General features: G+C 36.5%; 1 pseudogene; it reads right to left on the bottom strand.

The window, feature by feature from the left end:
* LOC149128365 (small ribosomal subunit protein uS2 pseudogene) overlaps positions 1-26,142 on the bottom strand; it is a 196,012-nt pseudogene that overhangs the window by 129,170 nt on the left and 40,700 nt on the right.

Below are 26,142 nucleotides of genomic sequence, written 5' to 3'. Positions count from 1 at the left end.
GTTAACACTGCCTATAATGCCAGCAACCCATATGGGCACCAATTCTAGTCCCAGATGCTCCACTTCCAGTCCAGCTCTCTTCCATGGCCAGGGAAAGCATACAAAATGGTTTAAATGCTTGGGCCCCCACACCCGTGTGGGAGACCTGCTAAAAGCTCCTGGCTCCTGTCTTTGGATCAGCCACACTCTGGCAGTTGCAGCCATTTGGGGAGTGAACCTGCGATGGAAGACCTCTCTGTCTCTCCTTCTCTCTGCCTGTAACTATAACTGTCAAATAATAAATACATATTTTCCTTAAAAAAAGAATTAGTATGGATAAAAGAAGCAAATTTTAGCACAAATTAAATTTACTGCACAATAGCTAATGAGTTTAAGTAATTTGTAAATTATTCTATCATGCAACTCCAATACAACAGGATTTTCTCAATAATCATTATTAATAATATCACGATAATTACATAATATTAAACCTGCTTGAAAACATTTTAGAGTAGGCTGAGCAATATTTCTATGTGTATGAACTTGTTTTCATCCCTACCCTAATGATTGTTAATAGATGAAGTTCTTTAATCATGTGTACTATAAAGTTTTCAATTGAAGTCTTTAAGGTCTTCATTTGAATGTTTGCCAAATGTCACAGAGACTTTAGCAATATTTTCCCATCAGCACTATTAGTGATAAGATTTATGGACTATATATAAATAGCATAAATATGTTACTTATTGTTTTCTAATATATCCAAGGATATAAGAATTCTGTAGCTTGACATCTGAGCATGAATCTCTTGGCTGAGGGGTCATATTAGGTCATCTTCTCCTCTGTCTACAACACAAAAGACCAAACTAAACAGAAAATTTTGTTGAAGTCTTTACTATTAAAATAAAAACTGCCTCTAAGGAGTCATTAGTGAAATATATTATGTAATCCCTTGACACAGAACTGAAATTTCATTAAATTTACTTAAATATGATGAAAATATTCACTTATTTGTGTGCCTTCCTGCTACTAAACATGCCTATATTTATCAGCAGCATTTAAGGTGAAGGTTGATTTAATTAAAGCAATGCCACTGGGTAATAAGGCTGTGGTCCCAACCTGCTACCATTTCTCTTTGTGGACATGCAAATGTAATTATTGTTTTGAAAAGCTTGGTACCTACCATGTGAAAGCAATTTAGAGCCATTGTGTAAAGTATAGCAGATTGCATACAACAAGCAATCATCTAATAATTTGTATAAGAAACCATGATATCTCATACAAAGAACACAAATTTTTTGAATGTAAAGCTGAACTGTCCATTCATACAATAACAATAATAAGAATCCAATGTTATTGCCAAAGTGTGAAATATCTATAGGAGATGAAGATTGGCAATAGAAGGATTCCTCAATCTCATTCTGTTATAATGTTTTACTAGATGTTTGCTAAATAGGTTAATGTACTTTCTCCACAGAGTATAACAAATATAAATGTGATATAGGTAACAGAGTTAAATCTTAATAATCACTAAACATATACTCCCATTATTAATTAATTTTTAAATTGCCCAACCTAAAGTTCAAGAAATTACCAGAAAGTGCGTATTTTCCTCCTGGATATATTAATCTGTTCTTTACTTAAGAAATGAGTTTCTAGCTTATTTTACTTCTATAAGCTACAAAAGTAATTCAGATGACAAGTAGCAATTTAAAAGGAAAAGTGAATTCATAAAGTTAGTTGATTACATGGCATCATACAAAGCAATAGTGGACTTATAAACCATATTGAAAATATTTTGTTCTAAACCAACTTTGATTGCATTCATTACCTAGTTTCCCTAAGGTAGACTTACCGCCACTGTGATAACAATGATTTTATGCAACAGCCACTACTTACGAATATATGGATGAATTTCAATATCATACTAAGCGAAATAAGCCTTTAATGATGGAATGCACATTATATTATTCTATTGTAACAAAACATGAGAGAAAACAAATATAATCTAGTGACCTAAGGCTAACAATAATTGCCTGCTACAGACAGTAAAGAGGTTAGGTGGGACTGAGTTCTTGGAAACATGGTAAGGTTAATAGAAATATTCTGTTGGTTACTATGATGATGTCTATGGGACTGCATGTATTTGTCAAATAGCATCACCATATACTTAAAATAGATGCATTTATTGTGCATTAGTGTCATCTCAATGCAGTTTTTAAAACCGATTGGTTGAATTACCAGAGGGCAGAGATAAAAGACTCTTCTGCCCTTTGTCATGAATAGTCGGCAGTTTCATAAACCCAGGACCATGTTCCCTAGCAACCTACAGATGTCCTTCTGCATCCCTCCCTCCCTGAGGTTTCCATGTTGTTATGCTACTTCAAGTTTATCTTTAAATAGTTTATTCTACACAATTCCCCTTACTATTTCTTTTATTAAAACAAATTCTAAGTGCTTGTTTCCAGATTTGCAGTAATCTTACCCTTTAAACCCATTCTTTTCCTCCAGGTAACCCCCTTATCCCAATTCTCTTATTCCTTTCAAGCTTTACAACTTCTGCTGCTATGTTAAAAGCAATATTTAATTAAATTTAGCAATTCATCTTTGTGGCCTTTAAGGTTTCTTTAAAAATAATTTTAAAATAATTGAGAATGGAGAAGCTGATGACTGAACTGTCTAGCAGAATCTGGAAGGATGGATGCGGAGTGTTCAGTTTAGGAAAATTAGATTAGTGTGTGGAGGCCATATCTGAAATTGCAGAAATAAAATTGAACTTGAATTGCACTTGAACTTGAGGTAGATTAATGCGCGTTCAGAATCAGGGACTTAGACTTTGTTTTATCCAAAATAGAGTAAAACAATTGCACTGAATAAACTACCAAAGAGAAAGTGGAAGTACTATAAAAATATGAGTTTAGAAAAATTACAAATAAGTGACCAGCGCTGTTGCACAGTGGGTTAAGCCACTGCCTGTGATACAAGCATCCCAAATGAGTGTTGATTCAAATCCTTGCTGCTTTGTTTACAATCTAGCTCCTTGCTAATGTACCTGGGAAAGCAGCAGAACATGGCCCAAGTGCTTGGGGTCCAGCTACAAACATGGGAGACCCAGATGGAATTTCTGGCTCCTGATTGGCCATTGGAGAATGAACCATCCCTCTCTCTCTTTTTCTCTCTGTTTCTCTCTCCATATAACTCTGTTTTTTCAAATAAATAAACCAATCTTTAAAAAAAGGAAAAATTGCAAATAAGAGAAATAAAATACAATCACTTCTCAAAACATTTTAACTAGCTTAATAAGTTATACAGTGTGTAATATTGTGGGATTTTAAATTTTAAAAATACACTATGTATTATTCAAATATTTAATTTTCAAAAATATTCATGTACTATGATCTCTATGAACTGAGTTATTTGCTATCATATTATTCTTTTGGAAATAATATTCCAAAAGAAGAAGAGCAAGCAACTGAAAGAATGTCTCCTACTGGGGCTGGCGCCAGGGCTCAGTTAGTTGATCCTCTGCTTGTTCCGTGGGCACCTCATGTGGGTGCCTGGTTCTGGTCCCAGTTGTTCCTCTTCCATTCCAGCCCTCTGCTGTGGCCCGGGAGGACAGTGGAGGATGGCCCAGGTGCTTGGGCCCGTGCACCTGCATGGGAGACCAGGAGGAGGTGCCTGGCTCCTGGCTTCAGATCGGCATGGCAAAGGCCGTGGTGGCCATTTGGGGAATGAACCAACAGAGGGAGGACCTTTATCTCTGTCTCTCTCTCTCTCTCACTGTCTGTAACTCTACCTGTCAAATAAATTTAAAAAAAAAGTCTCCTATGATTATAATTTAGAATAATATTTAAATCAGCAAACTGTACATGTAAGTAGATTTTTTTTAATTTAGAAAAGACATCAAGGTGTATATTTTCAAAACAAATTCTAATACTAAATATTACAGCTATTAAAAATAATATGGAAAAATTCTTGGCCTGACAGGCATCTTTCACCACAATTAAAAGACTTTGTAATCTATTAAATATGAACAACAGAATAAAATTCCTTTTGGTTTGATATCATGGGACAGTGTAATCACATCACTGCTCTTTTTTACAAAGGAAATTTCCTGCTTATTTTGGGCAATGTCATAAAATTATAATTATTTTTGCTTCTGTTTTAGTTTTCATTGGTTTATTAATGTGGCAGTAATACTGTAATATATTACCCCAGCCCCTATCCCCCTCATCATAGCTTACCGTTCCAATGTATGGGTTCCAGCTAATAACTACCATGTATAAATAATCTCATTTGGTTTGCAAGGGCAAATGCTGAAAGATTTTCTGACTATGATAAATTACAATGCTAATGAAGTACGGAGTGAGAGATGGGATCATTTTGAGAAATGTTTTGTCACATTGTCTTCAAATTTTGGGCCTTATTCTATAAGCATTGGAATTCATAGCTAAAACTGTTCTAGTGATTTCAACAAGGGAAATAAATTACTATACCTGGCAACAAATCCACTTGAAAATTCTTCAAAGAATCATTGAGCTGCTCATTAGTATCTTTACAATGAATTGCCTCCTTCCCACTTGAATAGAATCTACTGTGAATTCTCTGTATGGCATATAAACATTGTAATAATGTATTTTTGGCTTAATGTTAAAAGTTAATTGATTCAGGGAATAACTCCAATTAAGTTGCTTATTTTTTTCTTTAAATCATTTCATAAATTCTGAAGGAGTAAATATATATCCCAAAATTATTTGCTAAGATGTATTTGTAAATAAGTGTTAATATAGATAACATATTTTATAGCAAAATAAAAGAAACTCTAGTGCTTTATGTAAGGACAGTGTATTGGAAATTCAAGGGTTAGTACATATTTGCCATCCAACAATTACTTTCCTCTTAAATTTCTTGTTTGACAAAGGAGCTGACTTAGAACACATCATGATTGATGACTTCCCTTCGGCACAATATATCACTGTTCTTTCTAGACAGTTCCAGTGATGAGTAGAAATCCTGTGTGTGCAGTCCAACCTAAGGGAATGATTAAATCATTTGATAGCTACTTGGAAATGTGTAGAGGTGTCATAACTGATTAAAGAGAGGGAGTGTTATGTCACTTTCAGAAAGACATGTATTATACAAATTTCAGCCACACCCTTATGTGTCTAAGAGAAAGTGTGAAGTGGAGAAGATATATGATTTTCTGAAAGCAAAGAGCCAAAGGACCATTATGTGTAACACTTCTCTTTTAGAGTGGGTAAATGTCTCTTAATACAAAGCATGTCAAATCACCTCATAATTAAATTACAAAAGGATTTCTCTCTGTGGGAGGATACACACTTGAATCTATACCTCTGACCAGCAAGTAGGCTTTCTGTATGAAGAATTCATGCAGCGCTGATCATTCATTCTGTGCTCATTAATGAGTCATCTAAGACATTTCTGAGGAACTTGACTTTGAAAAGTAAAGTGAGTAAAGCATGACAGAAAAGTAATATTCTGCAAAGACCAAAGTGGTAGTACATGAAGGAGTGAGATGAACTAATGTGATCTAAAATGAAATTAGAGCATATACCAACTTCCTTGGCTAATGATTCATCTCTTGCGTAGGTTTTTAAGTGAGAAATTAAGATACACTTTTTGAGTAAGTGACATAGTCCACCAATTTACCATTCTTTTTGAACTCCATTAAAGTTTTATAAAATATCTTACTGTCCAAAGGGAATTCCCCATGCCAAAGCTTAAGGTTTGAACTGTTAAGGGGATTTTAAAAATTATTCTGTACATGGGCATTTCAGAAGTATTGTAAAACTTATTTAGCTTTAATGGAAGAATTAAGATTTTCAACTTTTACTTAGTTTTTTTATACATTACTTGAATTGGGTTTTCTACTGTACTCTTATTTTAAGATTCATTTATTCTATTGGAAAGGCAGAGTGACACAGAGAGAGTGAGTTATTCTATCCACTTGTTCATTCCCCAAGTAGCTTCAACAGCCAACGTGAGCTCAGTTAGAGTCTCCCTAGAGGGTCACAGGGGCCCAAGCACTTGAGCCATCATCTGCTTACTGCAAAGTGATTCAGCAAAATGTTATATCAGAAAGATGTGCCAGGATATGTGATGTGGCTGTTAAAAGTGGTGGCTTAACTTGTTTGCCAGGTTGTTGTTGTTTGTTTGTTTTTAAGACAATAACATTGGTTTAAGATATCTCCCAACTAGAAACTAATGGGAACTTTTCTTTTTCCATTTTATTTCTGTTTCTGAATTTTCTATTTCTGATAGCTTCCGGTTTCATATTTTGTATATTCAAAGTTTTATACTTCTTTCCTTTAAAAAGATGTTTTTGTACTATTATCCCTAAAAAATGCTGTATTACAAGACATACAAGATGCTGCATCCATGTAGGTATCAAAATGTCTGAAAACATTTAAAAGGATCTAAATCTTCCAAGCTTTACTTCAAAAGCTCTTATGAAAAGGAATCACTCGACTGCTCATTTTGCAAGGTGTCTATACCTGAACACTGACTACATTAAACAAAATTGTAATAGCTTGGTTTAGCACTCAGACTCATTCATCATCATGTTACGCATAATTGAAGTAAGATAGTTCAAATGCAGCTGATTGTGAAAAAGAACTAGTGTTGGAACTGGTGTCTGCTAGTAATCTGAAAGAAGATATCTGATGGAGCTGTCTCACGTTCCCTGAATCTAACAATGAATTACATGAGAGATTTGCAAGATTCATGTTTATAAACCTCCCTCCATGCTATCATTATTGATTGGAATTATATTTCCCAGGCAATTAGGCAGCATATTGACATCAGAAATACAAGTCAGCTGGTGACAAGGGTTGCACTTTCATTCTGCTGTTTTGTAGTATTCTTATGCAAGAAAACATGTAAATCAGTCACAACAGGTATTATAAGAATGGTGGGCTACCTTGCTAATTAGAAGAAAGTGTCCCTGTTGAGAAACTGTTCAGTGGGTTTGCATTGAGTAACTATGAGGTGAGGCGGGTCATTGAGGACCAGCTTTAAAAAAGCAGTGGCACTGTGGAAGACATGACTGAAGGCATGACAATGCATTGGCGATGGACAGAAGGGAGGAATATAGAGCCATTCTGCTTCACTTGAGACTCCCGAAGGCCTGGATATTTCTGTCAGCAATGTACCACAAAAAGGCTAGTTTGATTCTATTTTTGATGAATCTTTCTTCACTAATTCATCTGAAAGTTACCTCTTTTTTTTCCTCAGGAAATGTAACACAATATAAGCAGTGTTTTGGGAAAATTAGAAAGTTTTGTTGGCTTGTTTTTTTGTGTGTGTTTGTTTTTTAGAAAACTTGGCATTCAGGAACTGACCACCAAAAGCAGACAATGCCTTTAGAACAAAGTAGAGGCTGGCAAATCTAGGATTCCCCAGGGAGTAATTTAATAGGGACTTCAGTATGAGAGTATAGTCTCAGGTGACTGCAGCCTGGAGGCTACCTGCCCCTGTAAGCAGTAGCAAGGGGTTTACTTGCTAATCTAAACAAATGTAACCCAGGACCAATTAGAATGTACCAGGATTTTCTTTTTAAATTTTTATTACTGAAAAATAGTTGCAAATATTGAGCTACACTATAACATTTCGATATCTGTATACAATGTGTACTGGTCAAATCAGGGTGATCAGTATTTCTCCTTCTTTGATATTACTTTGTAACTGAAGGCTTGGAATTTCTTTATTCTATTTGTTCATAAAATAGTTTATTGTGAACTATATACAACCCACTATTCTGTGTAACACTTGGAATTAATCCTTCCATCTAACTGCATTGCTATCCAGTATCCAAACCCCCTCTATCTCCACTCCCCCTGGGTTCTAGTAATCACCACTCTGTATTCAGATTAAGTTTCATTTTCTTAACTTACACATATGATGGAGAACATATGATATCTTTCTTCCTCTGTCTGGCTTTTCTCAAAAAAGCCTTAATGTGTCAGGCATCAGAAAAGAACTTTCCAAGTGTCAATGCCAGAAAAACAAAAACAGAAAAGTTCTCTGTAGACTACCCTAATAACATTGTCCATCATATAGACTTTGGGATGTGTGTCAGGATAAGCAAATGGGCCAGATGGCAATTGCAACTAAGGTGCCTTCATTCAATGTTAAGTTGAATGATGACATTTTTATGTATTGCCTTAAATATCTTTTTAAAATCTGACACTATCTGGAATTTAGATTCACTAACTTTCTAATCAAAATTTATGGCAGCTGCATTAAATATATCACCTTTCTATTTGTTGGTTGATTTTTATATAGCTTCACAATATGGTGGAGTCTTGAAAGCAAGGGCTATTTGATGGTGTACATCAGCTTGTGAGAAGACACTAACACTACAGTCATGTTCTAACTAAATTATGAGCATGAGGTTTATATATGGTCATTCTTTGTCAAAAATGTGATTTTCAATTTTCCTTTCCCATATCAGTCTGTAATCTGGAAGATACTTTTTGTTTCCCAATAATTCCACAGAAAACACACTTCTATGTCATCTTTCTTACCTGTGTTACACTGTAACACTGCCATCGGTCTTGTTTACCTGACACATCCTTAATTCTGCAGTATTCAGAGCATGGTGGTCATAAACAGAGTTAGAGACAATAGAATGAAGAGTAATTGTTAAATAGCCACATTCATCAAGGAGGGAAACTTATAAACCAGGTCTCTCTAAATTGAGTTGTCAATCTTAAATATCAAGCAACTGTCATCTCGGGACATGGAAGGATTGATTCCCTCACTTATTCTTGAAGTGATAGCCTCCTGTACTTCTTTTTCCTTAATACATCAAATATCCGAATTTTAGAAGAACAAAGATCTGTATTCTTGTCCAATTCTGCTTTAACATATCTAACTCTACATCTTTACCAATTAATGTGATCTTCACTTTTCCTTTCCCATTTTAATCCATAATCTGGATAGATCATCACGTTCAGTTGCTGTCTGTGGTGTGTTTACCTGGAAGGCTACCTGCTGATAGCTCTTCATGTTCACAGCTCATTCCCCTCTATCTGGATTATTCAATTATCTCAATGTAGAGATTCTAACCACCAAAGGCCATGATTCTGGTCCCAACAGTACCACAAAGGTAAGCAAATCCCAGCACAGGTGAGAACACAGGGTTGGTCATCAATCAGACAGGAGAGACTTCTCCTTCTAAAAATCATCTTAAAATCTTCCTGATTACCACAGAGATCTCCTCTTTCCTGCAATCCTCTTAGCCTACAGTGCATACCTCACCATCCCCTCACTTCTTGCTTAGGTCACCAGCATTGTCCCATAGTGCATGAGCCAAAGGCACAGGGCAAAGTGGGGCAGGAGCAGAGCTCTGATTGTCAAAGAGGCAGGCAGCATAGTGGGAATGCTCTTTATGCCTTAAAGTTTTAATTTTCTTAAATCTATGTATTTATGTATCAAACATATTTATATCTGACATTTATAGAAAAATATATTTTATATCTGTAAATAAAGCATTAGAGAAATCAATAGAGAGAATCTGAAATGGTAAATAATTATATTATTGAAGGAGAATGTACTGCTCTAATTCACCCTGTACCCTGGATTCCCACCTGCTTAAACCTGAAGAAGCCATAATTGACTATCCCTACAACAAACTATACTAGCTAAACTTCATTAAAGTCTATGGTAGAAACAATATTGCATTCATATGTCAGCAGCACCAGACTCCAAGTGATAGTATAAACATGTTATATATATATATATATATATATATATATATATATGTATATATATATATATTTGACAAGCAGAGTGGACAGAGAGAGAGAGAGAGAGACAGAGAGAAAGGTCTTCCTTTTGCCGTTGGTTCACCCTCCAATGGCCGCCACAGCTGGCGCGCTGCAGCCAGCGCACCATGCTGATCCGAAGGCAGGAGCCAAGTGCTTCCTCCTGGTCTCCCATGGGGTGCAGGGCCCAAGCACTTGGGCCATCCTCCACTGCACTCCCTGGCCACAGCAGAGAGCTGGCCTGGAAGAGGGGCAACCGGGACAGAATCCGGCTCCCTGACCGGGACTAGAACCTGGTGTGCCGGCGCCACTAGGTGGAGGATTAGCCAGCCTATTGAGCCGTGGCACCAGCCCAATGCAATCATTATTTATTAATACTTGAACACACCAGATCCTCTCTTACATATGTGTCTTTGTACAAAATGGTACTCTCTTCCTAATATAGTTTCCCCTCTTCTTAAATTAGATGAAATCTAATGTTTCCATCTTCAGCCCCAATGTTTGAGATCCCTTTCCTGTTACCAAGCACGCAGTGGGGGCTGCTGCCCTGCCTGTAGAGTCATGGCACCTTTTCACCATTTCTCCTTAGTCTATCTACCTGTCTCCTACTAAATTGTCAACCTTATCTGCTAAGGGTCATAGCTGGGGAATTTTTGATGTTTAGTGCCTACATGAACTATGTTAATTTAGAAGTGAAAGAAAAGTTACAATTTAAAACTAGTTTGCTGTCCTAGCCATGTTACAAACTGTGAAAGTAATAAATTCAATTCCAGGCAAAAGGGACACATAAATAAATTCCCTCATATCTAAGTTCAGAAATAGCAGATTAGTACCCCAAATCATCCTGAGACATTCTCAAAGAAGAAAACCACAACTAATGACCTTCCAATTCACTTTTGTTGAAACATAATCCCACTTTTACCTGTCATATATTATGGATGAGAGTAAAATAGATTTTTGGAACTTTAGTTGTACTGATTATGACAGTCTTCCTCTGTGACATCTCACAAAAGGCAGTAGAGGAATGGGAAAGTTTCCTAATATAAATAGCCTCAAACAAGTAAATCCTCTTGTGGGCTTTAACTAAAATGATATACAGAGTGGAAATAATTTGGATGGAGTCTAGTGTAAAATAAAGAGATGGAGACTCTTGCTTAAAAAGGAGAAAAATGTACCATAAAAATGCCTACGTATTTTGGGTTTTCTTTTAAAAATATTGTTTTCTATAAAACAAGTCGAATAAAATATTTTGTCATAATGCCTTTTAAATACAAGGAAAAAAAGCTACTTTATTAGCATTATACTTTGACCATAAGATTTTTCTGGTGGGGCTGGTGTTGTGGTATAACTGTCTGTAGTGTCAGCATCCAATGTGGGTACCAGTTTGAGTCCTAACTGCACTATTTCCAATGTAGCTCTCTGCTAATACCCCTGGGAAAACAGCTGAGGATAGCCCAAGTGGTTGGGCCCCTGTCCCCATGTGTGGCACCGAAAGAAGCTCCTGGCCCCTGACTTTGGCCTAGCACAACTCTGGACCTCATGGCCATTTTGGGTAGTGAACCAGTGGATGGAAGTTCTCTATCTCTCTCTGTCTCTTTCTCTGCTCTCTCTGTAACTCTTTTTCAAATAAATAAAATAAATCTTCCTGAAAAGATTTTTTCTGGTTCTTGTTCTTGCAAAATTGTATTTTGATTATCAAAATTTCTATATCTAATAATTTATTTTCAATTGATATATTTAAAAGTAACATCTAAAATTAGTAAGTATAAAATCACAATTTTTACATAACTTAAATTTGAGAAGGATATTTCTGGTGATGTGACTATTTTTGGATCTGTTCTGAATTTTTATGGGTTGCAACAATATCAGGATACATTTTTGACACAAATTTTCAAAATGCAAATTAAATGCATCAACATCTTTCAAGTCTCATGAATCAAATTTTCTAAAAAAATATTTAACACTCCATACAAATCAGTTTCTTCTGTTTGAGTTTAATTTAAAATGTAAATTTTCACAATGAAATTTTAATATTCCATCTAACATTTCATGCATCTTGTAAAAGTTCTAAAAGAAATGAAAATGGATTCATAATTTATGTGTAATTTCAAATGCACATTCATGGATTCTACCACAGTATTGTCAATAAAAGGTGTATTAGGACTTGAGTATGACATGGAATATTTCCCCAATTTACCTGTGTATTTCCATTACTAATACACATGCTCATTTCCGCATTGGACTTTACAAATAAAAGACAAGTTCTGAGATAAACTTGTTAAAAATGCCAAGACAATGACAATAGATCATTAAATCATTGATGGGACCCTTCTGTGAAAGGGATTCCTATATAAATGAACAGAGCTTAACCCCATGAAACTAAGCCTTGACTTAAATATAAGGATATAATAATATTACATAATATTATATAAGGATATAATTCTTGTCATTGTTATTTAATTTATTTGAGAGATAGAAATATTTCTTGGTCCACTGGTTGACTCCTCCAGTGTCCACAATGGTCAGAATTAACCTGGGGTTGGGAATGCAATCCAATTCTCTCATGTTTATGGAATGGACCCTATTATCTGAGCCATTGGCACCAGTTCCCAGTATCTGCATTTGTGGGTAACTGGAGTCAAAATCTAGAGTCATGGGGCCAGCATTGTGGCATAGCAGGTAAACACCACCTGTGATGCCGACATCCCATATGGGTAATATTTCATGTCACAATTTTTCCACTTCTGATCCAGCTCCCTGGTAATCACCTGGGAAAGTAGTGGCAAATAGCCCAAGTGTTTGGGCTCCTTCCACCCATGTAGGAGAACTGGATGAATCTCCTGGCTCCTGACTTTTGTCTGACTCAACCCCAGCTATTGTGGACATCTGGGGAGTGATGCAGCAGTTGAAAGATTTCTCTCTATGTCTCCCTCTCTCTATAAATCTGACTTTCAAATAAAATAAATAGAACTTTACAAAAATTCAGAGCCATAAATTGAACCTGGAGTCACTGATGTGGAATATGGTATTTGAGCTACTAAATTATATGCCAAATCTGAGAATTCTCGTCTTTAGATCTAACAGAGGAGTCTTGAGACCACTGACATAACTGGCTACAAAGATGAGTATGCTAAAGACATGTAGTCAGTTCCTGTGGGTTTAGCAAATATGAGATATGAAAGTAATCAAAGAACAAGTTTGCCTGATCTCAAGGCAAGGTTGCCTCTCTCTCTCTCTCTCTTTCTCCATTCCTCTTTCTCTCCAATTGTGCCTTTAAAATACAAGAATATTTTTAAATAGATCAAATATATAGACCAGATGAATGGATTAAAAATAAGACATATCTGTACACTGCCTACAAGAAACATACCTTATCAACAAAGATACACACAGACTGAAAGTGAAAGTTTGGAGTAAGATATTCCATGCAAATGAAAATAAAAAAATGAGCAGGAGTAGCCATCCCAATATAAGACAAACTAGACTTTAAGACAAGAATAATCCAATCATTTCATTCCTATGCTATTTAATGAAGTTCAAAGATGTAAATCACTGAAAATAATTTCCATAAGAAAATATTTGAAGGAAAACAAGAATTAGAGAATTACGTATATGATATATTTTTTGCAAAACTAAGTGAAAAGGCAAAATTATGTTCATAGGTTTCTAAAAAATTATATTAATGCAGAGGCACTCCATGTTATTATAGTGTCTGAAAAATCCAAAACTTCTCTAATCATCCATGTATTCAATAATAATAATTACTATATAATATTTCAAATTAGAACTCAAAATCAATAGACAAAGGAGCCCCAAACAAGGACTACAATGCTCATATTTAATTTGGCAATTCCAAATATAGAACAGTGACAATGATGGATAAAAGATGTGAGGCATTTGGCACATGAAAATTCTACAAAGGGATGGGAGAAAGTAACTTTTCCTTTAATGGAGAGGGACAATGGAGGAAATTATTTGTCAGGATCCCCCCATCTCCTATTCTTTACTGTTCAAGTTCCTCCCATAAGAAATTCACTCCTCTACACTTCAGGATTGAAACTAAAGCTTCCTTCAAAGCATATTCATTATGTCAGGTCCCAAATACCGGGCTGTGATGTTTTATTCAAATCTGGGTTTGGAGAAGAAACTGATACTGGATTGAGCACAAAGTGAAAAGACAAAAAGAAGAGCAAGAGGGGGAGAGATGAAAGACACAAAGGCTGAATCTGTCACAAGTAGATTGAGTTTAGATGCAAACAGTGTGAATAATCTAAAAAAGAACATTTAGGAAAATAACATTTTTGTAGAAGAAATAAATTTATTTCTATAAAGTAATAACAAAACAACCACCAATTCAACAAATATGAAATATATTATTACAGCACCATAAGGGAAATTCATTAGAAAAGTTAATTTCCTAACTCTGATGTAAAGGGACAAATGGGTATAACTTCTACAAAAATTATTTATTTATTGGAAAGGCAGAGTTACAGAGAGAGAGAGACATAGGGAGAAAGAGAGAGAGATCTCCTATCCACTGGTTCACCCTCTATATGGCCTCACAATGACTGAAACTAGGCCAATCTAAAGCCAGGAGCCAGGAGCTTCTTCTGGATCTCCCAAGTAGATGCAAGAGCCCAAGTATTTGGGCCATCTTCCACTGCTTTTCTCAGGAACATTAGCAGCGAGCTGGATAAAAAGTGGGGCAGTCAGGACTTGAATCAGTGCCCATAAAGGGTGCCAACACTGCAGGCAGTAGCTTTACTGGCTATGTCACAGTGCTGGCCCTAACTGTAACTTTTTTTATTCAAAATTTAATGCTGTATTCTATTGAATTAAACAAAAGGAATGCAATTGAGTATACTCATTAAAAATAAAATCAAGTCTATATTTTCTAACTATATTTCAATATGAGAGAAGTGTTCTTTGCAAAACCCATTGTATATAAAAACATAATATTTAAGAACCACAAGATATTTGCTATCTTAGCTCAACTTGACACTCCATTTTACCAGTCCAGCAAAAGTAGGCTAAAATATGGTCCAATTAAATTCTCTCCAGATAACAGGTTGCTTTGCAAAATTCTTTTGGGCACAATAATAGTAGATTAAAAAACCTCTTGACTATGAAGAATTTAATGTTACTAAAGAATTGAAGCAAGTGGGTGTGACTAAATCACAAATAAGCTCTATTAAGGGGTTTGGTTATTACTTTGAGTTTTTAAAGAAAGTTAATAAAACATTTTAAGTAGTGAAAATAGCAATCCCATGTACATTTGAAAAGAATGAGTATTATGTAGATTAGAATATGGCAAATGTGGAAGCCAGCATAGGATTCTCAAAAGAGCTATCTCTCAAGGAATTGTACCATCTCAGGAGGTGGCTCCAGTCCAAACACTGGCAAATGTGTAAATCCAAAGGCACAACCCCTTCTCCTTATTTTGTGACAATCCTATGTGCTCAAACTACACATTACCTTTAGGGATGGCTGGAGAGTTTATGGTGTCTGTTTCACACTTAAGTTTATCCTCTGCCTCTTCCCAATTCCTTGCCCTCTTTACAGATTTTGTTCCAGAAGCACTACCCATAATTTTCTTACACATAAATTTCAGAGTTTGTTTGTAGGAAACAGATAATAGATGTTCATTTCTTTTGAATTTCAATAGATAAAGTCAAGTATATACACATTTTCCAAACTGTCTTATCAAAAACCATTATCACAACAAAAGCAGACGCAGTAAGGTTCTAACTAGTTAGTGGAGAGTGATGTAGTGTGAGGTAAAACTTAGAATTGGGTTAATCTTGTCAGAAGACACAACCTGGTGGCAGCAAAGCTAACATTGCATCCTAGTTCACAGTGAGGTTCTCTGATAACTCTGAATAGACACTCCAAATCCAGTGATTAAGTGATGTTGGAAGATAAAATATGCCCTTCTCAACCCCCCTGAAAACAACTCTGATGGATCATTTTGCATTTAGAGAGGGCTGGGTTGTATCTCAAAATCATCATTAGGTATCTCACAACTAGGTTTGTCTTATTTAAAGGTGATTAATTCAAGAATACTCCCTAATAAAAATCCTATATGCTGAATTTTATGGCAAAGTCTGCTTCTTGGGGGAACCAAGTATATGACAACATTTATAATTTAATACTTTAAACATTAATACACAGGATCAATTAATGATCTGGACAACAGGCCAATAAAGGAGGGTGAGTAATGAGGCTTTCAAATATCATTCTACTTCAATTTTGCAACTTGCTGTTTATTAAATTGTTCTGTATTCCAGGTGCAGACGTATGTACTGTGAATAGAATGATGCAAAAGAAAAAGCGATGGAGTCTAATTTCTCTCTAGTGGCACAGATGAACAATACTCAAAGAAACATGAAATTATACATTATGAGAGAATAAAATGCAAGTGTATGTCACAGAGAAACATAATTAAAGAGACTGAAAACTTCCCCAAGATGGTAATTTTTTTAGCTGAGATATTTTTTAGTTGAGATATTTAGATGGCTAATATTAAAGAGATTCAGCGTACAGGAAAGAATTGCAAGCAGGAGGAACACTACATAGAAAAGCAGGCGAGAACCTGAAAGCAGGCCAAGGGAGTTTGAGTGCCAGTTGCAAACAGTAGTGGGAAGTAAGGACAGAAGACCAGGAACATTCCAGAAGACCACGAAGAAATCTCCTTACTCCTTACCCAGCTTTTGTGGCCATTTGGTTAGTGAAGCAGCAGATGGAATTGCCTCTCTCTCTCTCTCTCTCTCTCAGACTTTCAAATAAATAAAAATTAGATCTTAAGAAGGAAATCTAGCAATATGTGACAATATGGATTGATCTTGAGGACATTATGCAAAGTGAAGTAATTTTCTTAGAGGAGGATAATAACTACATGATTCCACATATGTGAGGTATGTGAAATAGTTAAGTTTATATAAATAGAAAATAGAAATCTACTTGTCAAGGGCTTTATAGTAGAAGAAATGGGAACTGCTATTCAGTGGGCATAATCATCCAATGCAGGAGAGTAAGCTCTAGAGATCTGCTATACAACAGTGTTTCCTATAGTTAACAATACTATGTTGTGCTCTCAAAAATATGTCCAATGGAGACATTTCATTTGAAATATTATAGATAAAATGAAACAATGATTTTAGTTGAAAAAGGAGAAAATATGATAGAAGACTAGTCATGGTAATAATTCAGAACACTTACTTATTTGGAAGATGGAATGATTTTGAAAGTAAATGCACCTTAGTAGAGATATTAAATTACATAGTGCCATGTCATTTAATGTATCTTTTATAGTGCTAGAGCAAAGCAATACAAAACCAATTTTTCTTTAGCAATGATCAAGTCTGAAGCACCATCTTGGGAAGTAGTCAATAAAAGTTTACTTCAAGTTACAATATTTCAATAGAAGGGAATGGGCTATGCCATCGGATTGACATAGATCTACATTTGTACTTCATTTCCTAGATCTATGACCTTGGGAAGGTGAAATAATGTGTATTCCAGTTCCTTCATAAATGAATGAGGATATTGATTCATTCCTCAATGGATTTCTCAGCTAGTAGGAAGCACATGACCATGAATCATTGTGCATCGGGCCTGACATTTAGCACAAAATCAATTCATATCAATAAATTGTCCTCAATAATCTGAATAATTTTTAAGTTCAGAAATTATATTTTTGTAAACATTACAGCCTAAGTGTTACTATACAATTAGATGAGAAGTTCTTATTTGTGAATCAATGGTGAAAGCATTTTCTTAGTCACTTTTAGAAATATTTGAAATAAGAATATTTCATGGAGAACATGTACAACAATGAATGTTCTGGGAAGCTGACAATTTTAAGTATGCATTATTTTTCTTTGATATGAAGCCTAGTTGGTTGATAAGGATCACCTTCCAAGTTTTAAAGTGGAGGGATTAGATTGATGTCCAGGAAAATCTTAATTACAGAGATATTCATCAGTAAGAGATACAGATTACTAGAATTTATTAATTCCATGGACTGTGATTTCTTAGTATAAGTACAAAATTCCATGTTCCTTTTGTAATTTTACAGATTTAATTGAAATTTATACATGATTATACAAGACATCTATTTGGATAAATAAAATTATCATAAACTTTATATTTTGTGAAGCTAGATTGAAATAGAATATAGAATACATAAGATTTACTTATTCTTATATTCCTAATACCTTAAAATTATAATAGCAGTAAACTATTGTTAAGTCATGCATCTTTGCTTGCCTACTTCCATAGAAATAATCAAATATTTAAATTGTAGCATGATTATTAGCTTGAGATATAAATTACATTAAAATATGCTTATTTCCCTTAAAAATCTTGATATCCTATTTTTCATCAGATATCTATATCATAGGTACTTTTGAGGAGCATGAGAAAATTAACAGAAACCCTCTGTGCTCTGCCTTGGTGGTCTCTCAGCTGGCCCTCTATTGTTACGAGCTTCACACAAGCTGCTAGAATAATTCCCTTAGTTAAAGGCCTGATCATTTCCAGCTTCTACTCAGAAATTCTGATGACTAAAATAATTCACAACTGTCAATTGACCAGTACAGAGGCAGAACACTAAAGTTTAGATTCCAAAATCTAGGAACTAGACTACAGTTTTTCAATGATGTATGGAATACTGTATATAAACCCCAAATCAAATTCATTTTTTGTTGCGTCCCTCGACCAGCAAGGAAGACACGACCCGAACTCTTCTTCAAGCAGTTTATTCAGGAACCTTGAACAAGCTTCTTCTTCCGCCTCCTTCCCTCTCCCATCCCTCTTATAGCCATCAGCACACCAATCAAAAGCAGCCAAGTGGCAAGGATTGATAGGTACAGCAATGCGGAAGCCGGAAGGGAGCTCAGCCATCTCCTTATTAGGAGTTGTTTGTTTCTCGCCAGTCCTTCCGGGAGAAAGGAGCCGGCGCCATCTTTAGGGCGCGGTGCAATGGCTCCCCACAGTTCCCCCTTTTTGTTTTAGAACCAGGCATCTAAGGATTACAGGAGAAGGTAGAGGTCTGTCCCCCACTGCCAGGCATCCACCTGGAACAGCATCCTTTTCGCGGGGTTGGGATCTGGGGTGCCAACCCACATGCAGACAGACTTGCCTTCCAGAGAACGTAATGGCTCGTTCTCTCTGCAGTGCTTTGCCTTGCACCCTGCACCCATGCCTAGCATTCAAGGAAGGCCAGCCATGCTTGCCGCAATTGTCCAGCCTCAAGGGCATAAAAGGCTTGAGCTATCATGGCCAATTCCCGCCGATAAGCTGTCCTCATCCTGCACAAACACCACAGGCAAAATAACACAACAAGTAACAGCAACCCCGTCAAAGCTCCAAGTCCCGCCCACTCCTTCAGGTTGGAGACGGCTGTGCAGATCCAGGATGACAATCCAGATGCGAAGGAGACATCCACACGCGTGGAGTTGATGGTGACCATGGCAAGGCACAGTTGCTTCAAGGTGTAGTCAAATTCTGCGGACCAATTCTGCAAGAGCATCTGAGACAACTGTTTAGAGTAATTTGCTGCCTGAGTCATGTTATCGTACTGAACAGAGGTCACACACAACCCTGAAAATTTCCACTCACATCCTAGCTGAGCAAGCTGCCAGAGAGTATCCACCTGCTCCTGTACCAAATCCACACGCTGATTAACAATCATCAAGCCTCCCTTTATATGTACATTTAAGGATGTCTGAGTATCCAAAGCAGCAGCCATGGAGGCCGTCAGATTATTCAGGGTATTAGCAGTTTGAACTGTCCCTGTGAGCGCTATAGCAGCTGTTGTAGCGCCCACAGCTGCAATGGAAATGGCGGTTATAACGGCTGCAGTAACGATCCCAATCAGCAATGTTATAATGAAGATCGAGGGGCTGCTTTGTGACATTGTCTGTTTGCCGCACCAGTCGCTCAGGTAACCATCGAGAATATAGAAACATGTCCACGTCCCCATATTAAAACAGGGTCAGGTCCATACCATTGAGCAGTTAAAGGGTCTTTCTACTTCACATAGACTTGTTGTCTTTTGGTTTCAGGATGCCAGTGACGATCAGCTGCAGTTTTCCCTTGATTATCCAGTATTAGAAAATTTAAAATGAAAAGAGCATGTGATAGCCATTTTTGTGGGGAATATGCCATGGTCCCGTATTCCCCCTTTTTTATTTTTTGTAAATAATTTTTTAATGTGGCATGTGCTCGTTCCACAATACCTTGTCCCTGGGGATTATAAGGAATCCCGGTGATGAGAGATGTGGAAGTTAGTACAGAAGTGCTTAAAAGAGTTGGAAGTATACGCTGGGCCATTATCAGTTTTTATCTGTATAGGGGTTCCTAGAACAGCAAAGGCCTGAAGGCAATGAGAGATGTTTGGCAGCCTCGCCGCATTGCGGGGTGGCAAAAACAAAACCTGAACATGTATCTAAAGAGACATGTATGTATTTTAGTTTACCAAATTCAGAAAAATGGGTAACATCCATCTGCCAAAGCTTAAGGTTTGGACATTGAGGTGATGCAAATCATGACCATGGGATGCTTCTTAGACTTTGTCAGTCCCTCTTTAAAGGATCTGGCTTCTGAGCCAAGGCTGGAGCAGCTAGAAAGAAACATGTTTATAACTGAAGCTTAGCATCATTTCACATCTTGGCACCACTTTTAATCTAAACAGCCCGATTGGTTATTATCTCTGCAAGATGAGAGATATATCTTTTGACATCTCCAGGGGCCCTCTGGAGATACCAAAAGTCCAGAGAATTTAGAACTTTGATTTTCAGAAAGTCTGTTAAAGGTGCCAAGAGAACTTAGAGTATCTGGTCAAAATAGAATTCCTTAACATTTAGTCAGGGCGATTTTAACACTTTTAGACCAGATCTGATCATAATAATATTTAACATAACTTTTTAAGACTTAATACTTTTTATCAATCATAACTTAACAGACAGTAGAGTACACATTTACTTGGCAGAACATGAATTTTTAGGTAAACCAGAAATACAAAAACTTTGAACATAAGAGTTAGCACATGAAATTATCACATAACTCAGAACTATTTAACAGAGTTAAACAGAGCTTACACGACCTAACTTTAGAAATGGCAGAGTAACTGATTAAGCAGACACTGTTAAAAAGAGACGTTACAGTTTTTGCAACAACAGATTTTAAGATTTACAATTGAGACCATTTCCAGATAATTAATAACATTAGTACACATTTTAAAAAATCCCATTGTTATAACAGAAGATCAGACTTCAACTTTAGGTTAGTGTAATTTTGGCATTAACATTTAACTTATAGAAAACTCTGTAAACAATGTTTTAAAATCGTAAACTTTTTACAACTTTTCATGACTTGCTCACACCTTCTGAAACTTTATACCTGTAGTTACTTTTACAGTCTTGAATTATCATGTATGGACAACCTATGAGAATACATGCTGGCAAACTTAAAAGTCTCTCTTATCAAATTTAAGATGTTAAAAGTACACATAATACGTTTTCCATATTTTACTTAGCACCGATGCCTGGATAACTTAAAACACTGAGCTATTAATGAATACCACACCATTATCTGAATTAAAAGTCAAAATTACATTTCCATGCTTTTAAGTAACATAAGGATAACACCACTTGGGCAGCAACAGTCACTAGTGCATATTTACAACTTTGAAAAGATCTTCATCCTTAAGAGAAACAAGTTTAAAGCATATCAAAGACATGTAAATGTAAAACTGAGCAAGTGAACCAAAGGGCGTTTGCATTAACCCAATTTTCTGAACCAATCTGTATTGGCTTACTTGAGTTAACAACATAAAGGCTTGTATACACAGAATTTACTCTCATTTTTATAAGACTACTTTAGCTGAAAAGCAAAAACATGAATACAACATAGATTTGACATCATTTACTACATTTTAATACACTTTGTATAATTTGAATTGACTCAAACAGCTGTTACTTTAACAAATTTAGAGTCCCATCCTTTGAGAGTTCCAGGGATCCGACTGGAAGCCCCAAAGTTGAAAGACTCGGTTTAGAATTTAAACTATCAGAGAGTCAAACCATTTTAGTCAAAAATTAGTACGTTTAACCAAGGCTGTGGACTAGATCTGATCAAAGTTAGGTACTCACTCAAACATTAAAGATATAACGTAAACAGCTTCATGGTGCAGTTTTTCCAATCAAGACTCATACTGGCAATAGAAAAATGCGAAACCTTCAAGACACATGAAAACTCTCATTAGATAAGTTAGCTACAGCAGCACAGAAAAGAATTGATTATCAGCGTATGAGCCCATTGCTTAAGTTTTTATTAACTGTAAAGAGAAAAACCCATCAAGTTGGAAAGGGTTATCGAATTAAGACTTTTCTCTAGGTCAAGATACCTGTGGAATTTTTCCTCTCTCTTTCTCCTGGCCTGTCGCGTCCCCCTTTTTGTTTTAAAAGATATTCTTTCAGTGTGCGGTGTGCTCGCTCAATTATGCCCTGGCCCTGAGGATTGTACAGCAATCCATGGACAAGTTGAACCTCCATTTTTTGGCAAAAGGTGGTAAAGGTTTGAGATGTATATCAGTTTTTAGCACCAGGGGTCTCCCCCAGGCGGCCCATGCATCCAGACAATGAGCAATCACCTGACGTTAGGGATGCAATTGGGCTAGAAGGTTTAATCGGTCCTGCGGTTTCCAATATCTTTAATGCATTCACCAGATATAAGGAATCTGACAACAAGTTAAAGGCAAAAGAGCACTGCTTAAGGACTTCAATAACTATTTTTAATTTCACAACTTGAGGTGAGCCTGGCTGAAACTGATGAAATACCGGGTCATTACCCTCTACCATATAAACCCCACAGCCTGTTTTTGACCCATCCGTAAATATATTTGGAGCACCTGGTAATGGCTCAGCGGCTGTAATTTTTGGAAATCCTCATTTGCCGATTCAATTCCCGTACTTGCTGTATACCAGACTCTTTGTTATCACCACACTCTTCAGACTCACTGCTGCTTTCTGAGCTACTTTCTGCACTAGTACTACTTACTAAGGAGGGGCTGCGCAACTCGGAAAGATCGGGGTACAGTTTTTTCCTAGTTCTTTTCTGACTCTCCTTCAAAGTTTTCCCTTTTTCACTGGCAGCTCTCTCGGAGCGCTCTTCCTGAAGCTCCTCCAAGGCAGCTTGACCGCTCAGAATAGCTTCACTATACCGCTCATCCTCAAGGCATGCTCGCACTAACTTCCATATTGGTCTCATTCCCCTTTCGAGATTACTCTGTTCGAATGCAAAATCCAAATCCCTGCCTAGTTTGTCCCATGAAGGGATAGTAAGGCTTCCCAAAACCCCATACCAGGGTGCAATGGTATCACAGTTACGTAAAAACCTATGCAACGTACTAGGCTTAAGTTTCAAACCGTTTTCCCGAAGCAGCGCATTCAACGCCAGAAAAATTGGATGGGACTGTGAATTACCCACCGTCAAATATTGTACTCTTTCCCTGGCCACGGGTCAGAGTCCTTCTGCTTTTGTCGCAGAACTTCCTCTGCTTTAATCGCAGAGCTATCCTCCCGCTATTGTCGCAGGACTTCCCGCTCTTATCGCGGATCCCCACCTTATTTTCCTGGGGGACTTACCAGCGCTGCCCTGACTGCAGGAAGTTCTGAGTTCGCGTTTGAGATGGTTCCCCGTACGGGCCACCAGTTGTCGCGTCCCTCGACCAGCAAGGAAGACACGACCCGAACTCTTCTTCAAGCAGTTTATTCAGGAACCTTGAACAAGCTTCTTCTTCCGCCTCCTTCCCTCTCCCATCCCTCTTATAGCCATCAGCACACCAATCAAAAGCAGCCAAGTGGCAAGGATTGATAGGTACAGCAATGCGGAAGCCGGAAGGGAGCTCAGCCATCTCCTTATTAGGAGTTGTTTGTTTCTCGCCAGTCCTTCCGGGAGAAAGGAGCTGGCGCCATCTTTAGGGCGCGGTGCAATGGCTCCCCACAATTTTTCACCATTTTTCTCTTCTGCTTACATTAGCCTTAATCAATTTTTTTCTCCTATAACTCCCTCTAATAATTTACAGTTTCCTTTGGACAACTGTTTCCTTGCATTCTGCAAGTATGATACTCATATCCTTAGTCTCTGAGTCAACAAATGCATTGGCAAAGGAAAAACTGTGATTTTGAGGCTTATTTCTTTCATTTCCAAATGAGTATATATGGTTACATGTGTGTGTGTGTGTGTGTGAGTATAAGCATATATATATATATATATAATATATATAATGGATGTGGTTTATCACCCAAATATCAATCAATATAACATCCTATATCTAGAATAAAGGACAAACTCTTATGGTCAGCCCAAGACAGAAAGAAACAGCATTTGTGGCAAAATTTCATGATTAAAACACTAAAAATATTATAAATAATAAGACTAAGAGATAAGTAAGGGCTTCTGATGCCTCAAGCCAACTTTTGATTAAACATGAACTGAAGTTTCTACCGTCACAATTGCATAAAAAAGGGGTTAAAAAATAAAGATGTACAGACTTGAAAAGAAGGAATAAAATCATCTGTAATCATAATGGCATCAATTGTTATAAACTTTCCTCATAACACTGCTTTTGCTGTATCCCATAAGTTTTGATACATTGAATTGTCATCTTCATTTGCTCCCAGAAACTTTTTGATTTCTCTTTTCATATCTTAAATGACCCACTCTTCATTCAGGAGCATGTTATTTACTCTTCATGTATTTGCATATTATCTAAAGATTCCTAAGTTGCAGATTTCCAGGCTTATTCCACTGTGGTCCGAGATGTATGATATGATTTTTTTTTTTTAATTTGTCGGGACTTGCTTTATGGCCTAGCATGTGGTCAATCTTAAAGAAAGTTCCATGCACTGATGAGAAGAATGTGTATTCTACAACTATAGAATGGAAAGTTCTGTAGATATCTGTTAGGATCACTTGGTCTATAATGAAAACTAACTCCATTGCTTCTTTGCTGATTTTCTGTCTGGTTGATATGTCCACTGCTGAAAATGGGGTACTGAAGTCCTCCATTATTATTGTATTTGAGACTATGTCTATCTTTAGATCCCTTAATGTTACTTTTAAATAGCCAGATGCCCTATAATTAGGTCAATAAATCAGAAAGACACCGAATAAATGAGCTATCAATGCATCTCAAGAATCTAGAAAAACAACAGGAAACTTAACTCAAAATTAGTAGGAGAAAAGAAATAATTAAAATTAGAGAATAAACAAAATTTAAACAAAAAATACAAGAGATCAGAAAAACTAAGAGCTGTTTTCTTGAAAAAATAAATAATATTGACACATCATTGGCCCAAGTAACCAACAAATGAAAGAGTAGACCTATGAAAAAGTAAATGTAACAGCAGACACCACAGAAATAAAAAGAATCATCAGAAATTGCTACAAAGAGCTCTATCCCAATAGACAGAGAAACCTAGGAGAAATGGATAGACTCCTGGACACTTACAACCTACCAAAATTGGGCTATGAAGACACAGAAAATCTAAACAGATGCATAACCAAGATGGAAATTCAATCAGTTGTAAAGACCCTCCCAACAAAGAAAAGCACAGGAGTGGATGGCTTCACTTTTGAATTCTACCAGACATTTAAAGAACTAACTCCAATGCTTCTCAAGCTATTAAAAAACAATTGAAAGACATGGAATTCCCCCATTTTTTTTTCTATGAATCCAGAATCACTTTTAATTCCTAAAGCTGATAACATGCAACAGAGAGGGAGAAGTAAAGACCAATTTCCCTGATGAACCTAGAAGCAAAATTCCTCAGCAAAATTCTAGCCAATAGAATCCAACAACACATCAGAAAGATAATTCACCCAGACCAAGTGGGATTTATATCTGCTATGCAGGGATGGTTCAACATTCACAAATCAATCAATATGATACATCATATTAACAAATGAAAGAAGAAAAAAACCCTATGATTATCTTAATAGATGCAGAGAAAGCATTTGATAAAATACAACAGCATTTCATGATGAAAACTCTAAGCATATTGTGAATACAAGGAACATTCCTCAACACAACAAAGGCAATTTATGACAAACCCATGGCCAGCATCCTATGAAATGTGGAAAAGATGGAATCATTTCCACTGAGATCTGGAACCAGAAAAGGATACCTATCAACGTATGCTATTCAAAGTAGTCTTGGAAGTTTTAGCTAGAGCCATTAGGCAAGAAAAAAAATAGGAATACAAATTGGGAAGAAGAAAGTAAAAGTATACCTATTTGAAGATGACATGATTCTATAAACAAGGGATCCAAAAAACTCCAAAAATAGACTATTGAAACTCATAGAAGAGTG

Source organism: Oryctolagus cuniculus, chromosome 1 (assembly GCF_051225735.1).
Source record: "Oryctolagus cuniculus isolate XC-2025 breed Fujian yellow rabbit chromosome 1, ASM5122573v1, whole genome shotgun sequence".
Classification (NCBI taxonomy): Eukaryota; Metazoa; Chordata; class Mammalia; order Lagomorpha; family Leporidae; genus Oryctolagus; species Oryctolagus cuniculus.
Note: the sequence above shows the minus strand (reverse complement) of the source record. Positions and strands in the feature narration are given on the sequence as shown.